Source organism: Schistocerca piceifrons, chromosome 5, assembly GCF_021461385.2.
Source record: "Schistocerca piceifrons isolate TAMUIC-IGC-003096 chromosome 5, iqSchPice1.1, whole genome shotgun sequence".
Lineage (NCBI taxonomy): Eukaryota > Metazoa > Arthropoda > Insecta > Orthoptera > Acrididae > Schistocerca > Schistocerca piceifrons.
In genome coordinates, this window is record NC_060142.1 from 457936420 (window position 1) to 457949445 (window position 13026).

Here is a 13026-nt window from a genome sequence, read left to right on the forward strand (position 1 = left end):
GAAGCAAGCAGTCAACCATGCCACGGAGATACACTCATGCTTCCCACAGCCAACTGAGCAAGTTTGAAAGTGGTAAAATTGTGGCCTTCATGTGGCGGGACGGTCCTTTCGGAAAACTGCCGCACATGTTGGAAGTACTGCGTTAGTTGTGCAACGATGCCGGTATCAGTGGTTAAGCGAATGCACTCACACGCGTAGACGAGGCTCTGCACGCCCACGCAGCACAGACGCCGGTCAGGATTGTAGTACGGGCAGCAGCGGCACATCGTACAGCTGTCACAGCACAGGTAAGAGGGAATGGCTAAGCACTATGTGACTTAACATCTGAGATCATCAGTTCCCTAGATTTAGAACTACTGAAATCTAACTAACCTAAGGATATCACACACAGGATTCGAGCCTGCGACCGTAGCAGCAGCGCGGTTCCGGACTGAAGCGCCTAGAACCGCTCGACAACAGCGGCCGGCACAGGTAAGAGGGCTAGTGAGCACAGATGAGTCAACACGAACTGTATCGAATCAGTTATTAGCAGTGAATCTTCTGCTACGCATACCTTTAGCCCGTCTTCCACTCACACCACAGCATTGAAGCTCACCGCTCGGCTGGTTTCGACAGAGGATCACTTGGAAAATGCAATGGCGCGCCGTGGTCTTCAGCAATGAAAGTAGATTCTGCCAACAGAAAAGTGATGGTTGTCTGCAAGTACGACGTAGACCTTGTGAGAGCTGTCTCGTAGAGTACATTCTTCCAAGGCACACTGGCCCCACCTCTTTTGGTCTGGGGTGTGATAGGCTACAAAACCCTCATTCAGCTTTGATGTTTCTGGAGGGATGCTAACCAGTGTTTGGTACGTGCGGAATGGTGATATGTTGTTCCCACAGGATAAAACTCGCCCACACACTGTCTGTGGAACTCAACGTGCTCTGCGTGGCGTGCAGCAGCTTCCCTGGCCAGCACGATCTTCGGACTTGTCTCCAACCGATCACGTGTCGGATACTATGGGACAGAAGCGACATGTGCGATTCGTCAACCACCAGCTCTTACAGAACTAAGTGAATAGGCCAAGCAGGTGTGGCATTACATATCCCAAGACAATATCCGCCATCTGTACAACGGACTGGATGCTAGAGTCAGCGCCTGCCTTGCCGTCCGTACTCATACGGGTGCTTCAGCGTGGATCGATTCCTGGTGCCTCAGAATCGCTTGTGCTTTTGATCTGAAATGTAATTACTTCATGTACTCCATATGCATCGATGTAACTATAAATCTTGAGTGAATCGGAAATAATTAATGGGTGAACAAATTTTTTTCGGGTACTATAGTTTCACATCATCGGAATATGTGGGAATGTCCGTGGTCTTAAATTCAACAAAAGTAAGTTATGAATGGAAAACGAAGTTTGAAATCCATACATACTATAAACATGAATGTAGGTATACCCGTATATGTCACATATCTACTGGACCAATTTCAGCCAACTCAGTATGCATATCACTTAAGGTCTGGTAAGAGGAGCTGTGGGGGTAAGAACCACCTACCTATCAAATTGGTGAAGTTGGGGCTGAAACACAAGTGTAGTTCACGACGCGCAAATACTCCGATTTTATTCATCCAGCTTTTGAGAACGTGAGCAGATAGTCACTGGCAACAAACTTCACAAATAATTTCAAAACCGTAAGAAAATTTTCTCTCGGACTCGCCCAACAAAATGGTGAAACGAAGAAAGGTCACTGCTTACTACACTTTCGCTGTTCGTGCACTAAAACTGTCTCATCAGGCCTAACGTTTTAATTTATTACGCCTTTACTATTATGCTCGCAACACGTTTTGCACACAGTATTCAAATACACCATTGAATGTACCAGTAAAAATTATGTCATTGCATGGAACGTAGTACAGGTGACTTGACTACATAAACACTGAGATGAGTGAATAACTGTTACACGATGCATTATGTTCCAAGCTGTTATTTCTTTACTAGTAACTCTATCCACACCACACCTCACAGTGCCCACATATGCTTATATATGCGCCTACAAAATTACCACACCTCACAGTGCCCACCTATGCTTTTATATGGACATACAAAATTATATCATTGTACAACACATTGTTCAGGAGGTATGACGTCATAAACATTGAACTGCTTGGAAACTAAACTTCTGGTCGAAATTCGCAAGAGATATACTTGAAACCCGTGTACAAATACGTGTGGAGTATGTTAAATTTATATGAAGTGTATGTGCCATCTGTGTGCTTGCTTGGAGACTCCTACTAGATACACTATGTAGGTGGCAGCACAATGCACCTAACATGAAAAACGTATGTTTTTGGGGGTGTCGGGGTACTTTTGATCACATAGTGTAGCTCCACCTATTCCCCTGGATCGATTTCAACCAAATTTCGTACACGTGTTACTTACTATATGGAAAGAAATGCTGTGGGAGGTAAGAACCACAGCCTTCTATTGAGGTAAGGGTGGTGGACAGGGAAGGGTGGGGGAGGTGGGAATGAACAGAGATGGAGAGGGAGGAGGTGGACAGAAAGAAAGGGGAGGTGGAGATGGAGAGCTTGGGGGGTTGAGGAGCAAACAAGCAGAGCAAAGGGGGAGGTTGAGACGGAGAGAGAGAGGGGCAGGAGAAGAAGGTCACTGAGTGGGGAGGAGTGGAGGAGACGGATAGTGGGAGGGGAAGAAGGAGATGGACACAGAAAGGTGGAAAGAGGAAATTGGCAGAGACAGGGTGAAGGAGGAGATAGAGTAATACGAAGGTAGTTCCATAAGTCACGGCAACTACGATGTATCATGGAAACGTGTCGGAACACCGTACTCTCATTTGAAAGCGCATGGTAGACATTATCGAAATAAGCCGACAGATTGCAAGATTGCAACCACGAGCAAGGACGGCTTGGCACCAGCGCCCCAAAACATTCAATGTGAGGTGGGCCGAGAAACAAGATGGATCCTCCCACCAACCCACCCAACTCACCACACCTGCGATTTCGACCTCATCCCACAACTGACGAAACCATTGCGTGGAAGGCGCTTTGCGAACATAGCGAATGTCTTCAAGGCATTTCGACAACAGGTGGCACACACTGATGACAATGACAATGGCATCCAACGCTTTTCCCGTCATTGGCAAGCCTATTTGTGTGCACCGTCGTTGATTTTTGTTCCTTTTACACTTGTGCACAATAAATTTACACAGAGTTCCAATGTGTGTGTTTCATTTCAACCTTTACCATGACCACCTGTATTGGAAGCCTATTTTATGTTGTCATTCAGATACACACTACTGTGCAAGTTCAACGTAAGATCACTGAATTCTCAAGTTGCCACATTATCGCAAGATATACCACAGCTACTGTGACTTAAGGAAAGACTTTGATTTCCCTTACTGTCTTCATTGTACGGGATGTTGGTTGGTTGATTGATTTGGGGTAGGGGAGCAAATAGTGAGGACACCGGCCCCATCGAATTAGGGAATGGGGAAGGATGTCACCCATGACCTTTCAAAGGAACCACCCCAACATTTGCCTGAAACGATTTAGAGAAATCACGGAAAACCTAAATCAAGATGGTTGGACACGGGTCAGAACCATCGTCCTCCTGAATGCGAGTTCAGTGTGCTAACCTCTGGCCACCTTGCTTGGTCAATGTACAGACTTACTAACATTGGGGGTAGGCTACAACCCTACCTTCCCTTTCATGTCCTTAGATATAACTGCAGTCTGAACTTTGTAGAAGCTGTAGATAGCTAGGGGAATAGTACCGTTTCTGCCCCACTGACTTGTGATCCTTATGCGCGCAGGCCTTCGCCTGTGCCCCTCCTCCTCCTCCCCCCACACTCCACTCCATTTGCACGCGTCACGTTTGGGGTCTTCCCTTCCCTTCCCTGGGACGATGGGGAGGGGGGATCCATTTTCCTCTTAGGTAGACAATCAGCCGTTTGTCATTGTTTCCATTGGTGGCAGACTGCTCATTTGTGATCTTATTTGGTATCTGGTTGGACCCAGATATCTGTTTGAGAATCCTTTCGGTTTGCCACATTCCACCTCTCAGAGTAACCTAATTTGTGTCTGTATAGGTCTGAGTTGTGACCCACTGTAGTAAAGTGGCTGGCAGTGGCTTTTTTAATTATCTTGATTACAACAGTTTTTGGTCTGAAGTGGTCGCCATCCCGCTCCCTCCCGCTCTTCTAGGTCAGCTGGTTGAAGTGTAAATGGCTCGTCATTGCCCCATTGGAGTGTCCAGAGGTGTCGTCAGAGGTCGGTTGCTGTGTCTCGGAGGAGTGGAAGGCATTGGAAGTCTGTGGTGTTGGAACGTGAGCGATGTTGTTAATCCAACCACCTCTCTCACTGCTCTGTATTATTAGGTGTCTTTTCATTTATTATTACACACACATTGCAGTTGGCTCCTGATGCGGCAATTGAGCACGAATAGCAGCATTCTGTCAGTCTGCCTGATGTATGCAACAGGGAGATGCGATCACTTGGGTTACCAGCACATGAGACTACGTACGGAACGATTCTGCTGTCGCCAAGGTACATTTAGAGTGTAAGGACCATGACGTTTGGAGAGATTGTAACTTGTACAGAAGTATAACCTGTAGGTAGCCTATTTTCCCTTGCTCTGTTTGAGACTAGAACTGGAAAAGAAATGACTAGTAGTGATACAGGGTACCCTCCGCTACGCACCACGTGGTGGCTTGCGGACTATGTATGCAAATGGAGATGTAGACGACCCTCGTAGAAGATCTGAATAAATACATTACTGGCCATTAAAATTGCTACACCAAGAAGAAATGCAGATGATAATCGGGTATACGTTGGACAAATATATTATACTAGAACTGACATGTGATTACATTTTCGCACAATTTGGGAGCATAGATCCTGAGAAATCAGTACCCAGAACAATCAGCTCTGGCCGTAATAACGGCCTTCATACGCCTGGGCATTGAGTCAAACAGAGCTTGTATGGCGTGTGCTGGTACAGCTACCCATGCAGCTTCAACACGATACCACAGTTCATCAAGAGTAGTGACTGACGTATGGTGACGAGCCAGATGCTCGGCCACCATTGACAAGAAGTTTTCAATTGGTGAGAGATCTGGAGAACGTGCTGGCCAGGGCAGCAGTCGAACATTTTCTGTATCCACAAAGGCATGTACAGGACCTGCAACATGCGTTCGTACATTATCCTACAGAAATGTAGGGTTTCGCAGGGATCGAATGAAGGGTAGCGCCACGAGTCCTAACACATCTGAAATGTAACGTCCACTGTTCAAAGTGCCGTCAACGCGAACAAGAGGTGACCGAGACGTGTAACCAATGGCATCCCATACCACCACGCCGGGTGATACGACAGTATGGCGATGACGAATACACGCTTCCACGGATGCGATCATCATGATGCTGTAAACAGAACCTGGATTCATCCGGAAAAATTACGTTTTGCCATTCGTGCAACCAGGTTCGTCGTTGAGTACACCATCGCAGGCTCTCCTGTCTGTGATGCAGCGTCAAGGGTAACCGCAGCCATGGTCTCCGAGCTGATAGTCCATGCTGCTGCAAACGTCGTCGAACTGTTCGTGCAGATGGTTGTTGTCTTGCAAACGTCCCCATCTGTTGACTCAGAGATCGAGACGTGGTTGCACGATCCGTTATAGCCATGCGGATAAGATGCCTGTCATCTCGACTGCTAGTGATACGAGGCTGTTGGGACCCAGCACGACGTTCCGTATTACCCACCTGAACTCACCGATTCCATATTCAGCTAACAGTCATTGGATCTCGACCAACGTGAGCAGCAATGTCGCGAGACGATAAACCGCAATCGTGACAGGCTACAATCCGACCTTTATCAAAGTTGGAAACGTAATGGTACGCATTTCTCCTCCTTACACGAGGCATCACAACAACGTTTCACCAGGCAACACCGGTCAACTACTGTTTGTGTATGAGAAATCGGTTGCAAACTTTCCTCATGTCAGAACGTTGTAGGTGTCGCCACCGGCGCCAACCTTGTGTGAATGCTCTGAAAAGCTAATCATTTGCATATCACAACATCTTCTTCCCGTCGGTTAAATTTCGCATCTGTAGCACTTCATGTTCGTGGTGTAGCAATTTCAATGGCCAGTAGTGTACATACCCGGGCGACGGCAGGCACTCACCTAGTAAAATAATAATTATACTGCTTTGAATTAAACAATAAACAAAATAAATGCGGTTCCGTTAGATTTAGGGTGACGGACTAACGGAGAGAGAAATTTTAGCCTCGACAGAGCTTGGACTCCATTGTCTTCTTTGATCAACTCGCCAAGACATCGCAACAGTGCCGTTGCCAGTGAAATGATCATACGGCGTTATTGTCTGTGAGGCGTCTGGGGCTGTTCGACCGCCATATGACAGTCTTTCTGTCTGACGCTACTTTCGGTACCTGCGTGGCGATGAGAGTGATATGAAACGATGACGAGCGAAGAAAATCTCCACCCTGGCCAGGAATCGAACGTGAGATCTCGCAGCGACGCTAACCTCTGGACCACGGGCTGCGGACGGCTTCTAAAGATGCATGGCCACCACAGGATAGGTCCAGCATCGAACCTCGATTCAAACACGCTGTTTGCCGTCGAACAACGTACGTGGCTCTTGTTTCCCTGTGGCTGCGTGCGCAGTGACTCATCCCCGCTAAACGCGACTGATGTAGTTTGAGGCTCACTTCCGAGGCGATGCTGCTCGAGTAGTAGTTCGTGTTGCGGAAGGATCATTCAACCGAGCACCAACTGCTGCGATTAGCGGAAGACTGCTTCGACGCTATGGGGCCCCGTGAATACTTCGGTGCGTTTCCAGAGCATTCGGCAGTGTGACATGATACGCTCATGGTCAAGTTACTTGAGCGGGGATGCCGTTCTCACATAATCGTCTCATCCACTCTAGTTTCGACGACACGTCGTTCCATGGGCGAGCCTGTGTTGTAATGTCCACAATTCGTCTTATCTATGTTGGCGTCGCACAGGGCTCCGTCATTGGACCGATCATGTACACGCTCTACACTGCTGGCACACCTAAGAACCACTGCGTACACCTCGCGCTGCACAATTACGACGGAGCGATCTTCAGCCACAGTCTGAATGACACTTTTCAATATCGACTGCACTCGCTTCTGGCAACATTCACACGTAGGCCGTCAAGTGCTGACTTAAATTTCGGCGGTAACTTCTACATCTTCTATTGTGGCACCCAGGTAAATTATCCGACAGCTCAATTGACGCAGTCTTTAACAAAATTGCTAACCACCGTACCACGTGTTGTCTGCACCTCACTTCTCTTCTTACTTCATTTTCAGCTAATGCAATGAGGCGAGGCCAGAAATATTACAGGCCGTAAAGTACAAGTTGCGGGACCGTGTGCAGCTGAACTGGATGTGTTAATAAACGGGGTTGTGTTGTCAATGCCAGGACATAACCAATTCCCAGAAGTCAAATAACCCAGTAAGTCAATAGTACTGAAATCTTGTGAGTTAATGAATCGCCATGGAAACCTCACCCTGCGTTTAGGAATCTATTCCTGAAGTCGCCGTGTGCAATAACAAGGTGGAATGCCATCTTGAAAGAGAGTGAAGTTGCGTATGTACTGACAGCAGGAGATTCTCACCTACATGTACAGCAATTCCGGTTCAGCAAGCTGTCCCACGTTGCACTGTTGCATCGCTGTTTTGCTGTGTGGACCTCATCTATATTTTATCCATGGGATTATACAGCTGGCGCTATAGAAGTACCCGTCATTGTAATAAATACAGAAAAACCATTGGCAGTTTAATCTGACAGACGTTTTCCGGTCATCTAGGCTTATATTTCCGTCCTGCTCTCACAGTACAGTGGTTTTCGAAAGCTAACGCCCATACTAGGTGGGTGACACCTGTACATATGCATATAGTACGTGCAATGCTGTAGTACCGAGGTATTGAGGATTTCATAACGAATATTCCAGCCATACCGTAGAGTAGATTGCAGCGACACTTCCTAGCAAATGGAAACTGTGTGCCCAACCGGAACTCTGATCTCCAATTTTGCCTTACTTACTGGGCTATCGAGTTACGCTTACGATTCTTCATTCACGGCTTTTATTCTACCGGTATCTTCCTCCTACTTTTCAAACTTCATAGAAGCTTCTTTTCTTATCTTACTGCATCACCGATCACGAAAAAAAGAATACCTTCCGAGAATCCAGCAAGGTGTGTTATATGATGTAGCGGTTATAGAATGTCGTGCGAAAGGAGAAGGGCCGCCAGACAGTTTAATAATTCACAAAGTTTTAAAACACTGCATTCTCCGCTACAAAGTGAAAGATCCATCTTGGAAACAAAGCATAGGTTCAAGTTAAATAATTCTTCATTCCAGAACTGCTACTCAACGAGGTGTGTAGAAACAGGTGATAGATTCTAGCAGAGCTGAAGCCAGAAGGTGTGTAGCTAATTTTCCTTGAATAGATCAGTCTGCGGAACGTTATAATTCGAGTTCCAATACGGCACATAGTTTTAATCTGCTAAGAAGCTTCAATCGGCGGTTTATCTGGTGTCAGTAGCCTAATCCGATACTCACATCGACAACATAGCTTCAGCTCTTTCCAACACCCAGGCGATCTGCGCTTCTTGGAGTGGACACCGAATTTGACACCTTTTGACTGCACAGCTTTCAGACAGCTACGTCTGGGAAAGGGCACATATTTAAGTTTTGCCATCGTTCCTGTAAATCACATCAGAGGAAGACAAAGCTGTTTCCTCGAATAGCCACACAATTTAACCATCATCGACAGGAAATTTACAAGTTCATTTATCTTGCAATTGTTCGATAAGGCAATAAATTTGTGATTCATGAATCCTTTAGAGGGACCGATGACCTTTGCAGTTTGATCCCTTTACTCTTTAAACCAACCAATCCTTTAGACGCACTTGTTAGACTTTTACTCAAGTCAAATTTCGACGAGATTCAACTAGACCTTCGTGCACTTTTCTTCAGATAACACTTCTTCATTAACAACCTTTCTTGCGAGAAGTTTGAGGTCTGGACTTAAATTACATGTTAAATATTTAACACGTAGTGATCCTATCAAGTTACTTCAGTACCCATTTATCACTTGTCACTGTTTATCAGGTAACGAGCTGCACTCCGTGTACCAAGGTAGCATCACTCCGATCATGAATAATATCACCCAAACTAAATGACTTTATCTTACTGGCTAGACGTCATCGTGGTATCAGAAAACAGAATGAAGTAAAATTAGCATGTATTAGGAGCGTATGGTCTTCGTAGGACTATGTTACGACTCCTACACGCAAGCCCTGGTTTAGCAGAACAAGAAGATAAAAAATGTTTAACTTGTATGAAACAAATTTCCGGTGCCGTTAGTCGGGCGACTCCGGTGTTCATCCCACGACTATGTAGATACAACTGGAAGCAGTTCAGGTTTCGCCAACGATTTCACGCTAATAAACCTCTCAGTAGACAGGGGCCATATCTCACGGTAAGCCTTCGGACTTGTTCTGAATAACGAGGAGGGGATAAAACGCAAGGACGAGTTATGTATATCCTCGGAATGCAGTTCCAGTTCACAGAAATCAAGACGACTCCTACTGAGTGCTCGGAAAAAAAAACCTGGTCCAAGTGGCCATATGCTTCAGTAGTGTTGCAACCATTGATCGCGGTTTACAATGATTCGGAATAAAACTTAATATGTTGCCAGATTTTTAACATAAGAGGTGAGATTTTTCAGTTACATCCGTTTAGAAATAAAAACAAAACAAGTATATTTTTCTTATCAGTTTTATTTTTACTTGAAAATCTGTACCTTTTTACACAATTCCCACCAATATTTGGCGTTTTTTATGTTTCTTTGCAGTATGTGAAATGCCTCTTCCGACTGTGAATCCCGCCGACTGTGAAATACGCGCTGTGATATGTTTTCTTAGTGCTAAAGCCGTATAAGCTAAACTTCGTGATCAAACAGTGAAGCGAACCGAGAAAACGTTATTAGCGAAGGGATGGTACGGAAATCGATGAGAACTTTTAAACATGACCATACGAATGTGCTTGATGAGGAACGACGTGGGCGACCTTCGGCCATTACTGACGAATGGTGAAGAACAGTGATGACAAATTGAGAGAGAACAGACGTTTTACGATTTCGACATTATGTGATGTGGGTCCTCAAGAAGTGTGTTTTATTCAACAGTTGCCTTATCAGGCAGCAAATTTCTACGTTTATGATGTTCAAAATATAAATGCCTTACTATTGGTTGCAATTACGTATGAAAGTAAATTTAAAGCACACGCTCTCGTTCAAAATAAAATTTCTAATAAAAATCTGCTTGATTTACTTTTATTTCAAAAATGTATTGACCTAAGAAACATAGATCTTCTCTATGGCCGGCCGGGGTGGCAGTGCGGTTCTAGGCGCTACAGTCTGGAACCGTGTGACCGCTACGGTCGCAGGTTCGAATCCTGCCTCGGGCATGGCTGTGTGTGATGTCCTTAGGTTAATTAGGTTTAAGTAGTTCTAAGTTCTAGGGTACTGATGACCTTAGCAGTTAAGTCCCATAGTGCTCAGAGCCATTTGAACCATTTTTCTTCTCTATGGAAGATCACAACTACAGGTGGCCCATCAGTTAGTAACAGCATTGCTCTCCTTGTTGGTGAATTATTTTCGCTTCCTTGTGTACTCGTACTGTAATTCCAATGGTGTCGATACTCGAAGTTGAGACAGCAAGGGTCGAGTGTGTCACGGGAGAGAAAATGGGAACATAACGCGTGTGTTCCGTTCTGTGCGGAACGCTCCAATTTGATGACGTATTTTATGGAAAAATGATTATGATTAGCTGTAGTAGACGTAAAATTAGTTTCCTTCCTCCCATGAAGTCAGGACTGCTTGCAAAGTGAAATATTGCAATACACTTTACGAATGGTAATCGGGATGATTAACAGGAACCAGACCGTGACGGCTACAAGGAAGAAAAATTTACATTCGTGGCAAAATCTGTGAACTGGCAAAAGAAATTGTATGAATAGGAAAGAAGAATAACTTTCGTGAATTAAGAGTAGAATCTAATTACTTTCTGACAATTTTTGCATCCAAATAACAACTCACTAGTTTGTTATACTCCTGTCTATAGGATGAGTATTAGTTTCACCGTATTCTCATCCATGAACCTTCCATCCGAAATCTGACTTTTTAAATCTAATTACTTTGTGATTACCGTAAACCAGGGCTGTGTTTATTTCGAGTGTGGATCTCGCTTTGGATTATAAGTTACGAACATATCAACGCAACTGTTCGGGTAGGATTCGAGCTAACTGTCGTGCAAGACAACGGTCGTTAAATATCGCGACGTATTTACTTGTAAAGATTGAGAGTGGAAATGATCGGAAGCAAAATAGCTCAAAATACATATAACATGTGACGAACTTGAGCGATAACCAGTGCAACAGCACCGGCTTCCAAACAGCTGTCTTAGAATATTGTAGTCGACTTGTTTGTTCTCCCTAAATGAAACTTTATGGTTGATGGTCGGAAACAGCCTATAACCGGTCTGATTTCCTCGTGTTTGTCGCATACGACTAACTTTCCGATTTCTGATTGTAAACCCAGAAGTAGTTCAGAGAGCAGTAATGGAGTCGATACTGGTCGCCTGTAAGCAGAGTATCAGTGTTAACTTTGAATTAAGTACATCACAATTGTTATTTACCTGTGACACAGCGGGTTCAACGAGCTTCGTCATGTCAGTCGCGGAACATTTTGAAGAAATTTCTGTGAAAGAGTTTTGGTCGCTAAGATTTCTTACTCGAAAAAATTAAAGCCAAAAGACTTAATAGACGGAGTGGAATCGTTTCAACCATCGAGAATAAGAAACTCTTAGTTATACTTCTATATCAGATAAGCAACCCAAAAGTTTTCGATAAATCTAAGAATTAATGATTTCAGACCGTTTGCAGAGGAGGAAATTGAGTAGGTCTGCTTAACGGCGCAGTCGTCACATGATAAAGTGCCTGAAGTTCAGACAACTTTCGTGCGTTTGTTCGATTTATACTACTCGTACACCGGTCTTTGGGGATAGGGAGCGGGCGTCGGATGAAACACTCGCTAAATTTTTGTGTTAATATTCCAAATAAAATAAACTTTATTGCGAATAATGAAAAAAAAATTACCTGCAGACCTACCTATAAACATTGAGACGTTTTTGACCATAAGAGTGGACTGTATGTTTTTTCTCAGAAAATATATCTTCTAGGAAACATAAAGATGGGAATACTTCCAAAAGTTTTATTGCTGAAACCTCTCTCTCTCTCTCTCTCTCTCTCTCTGTCTCTCTGTAGAAAATTCACTTGTATTATTTATGGTATTCATGCTGGAAGTAAGGAAAGTAGAGACATCACCAGGTTCATTTTTCACCATGCTGATATTTACCGTCGAGTATATGATGCAAAGAAGACTTGGTTTGCATTCTTGTTGATTTTTGTTGTGTGGCTGTTTGTTGTCTTAGGTCTAATATGTGAGTGTGAGGTGAGTTCTGTAAACGACGTACTCTACCAGCAAGCGCCAGTTGGCCTCGATGGTATCATACTTGTGTCATTGACGAGCACTTAAGTTGTCACACGAAATGAAGGACGCTCTGTAACTGTTTTCCATAGGAAAAACAGCGGAATCTGCCTCATCGAGCTGATAGGAATTCGTGTGTTTGAGAACACCAGCGGGCTCATAGCTTTTAATGTGCCTGATAGCGATTTACAATTAAAAAATATTAGATGTTAACGAAAATCTAAGACCGATAGAGCGATGACGTATGAATTTGAAAATTTATTATGTAAAAGATGACAAACCGGTATCAAAAGTACGCAGTGTACCTCGCAAACGCATAGTGCTTCTTGGCGGAGTGGTCTACTGGATGGAGCCGTTTCCTGCCCAATAGCAAATTTCAAATTGATATATTTGTTTCTCTTTCGTGCTGCTAGACGGCACCGAACGCGTGCA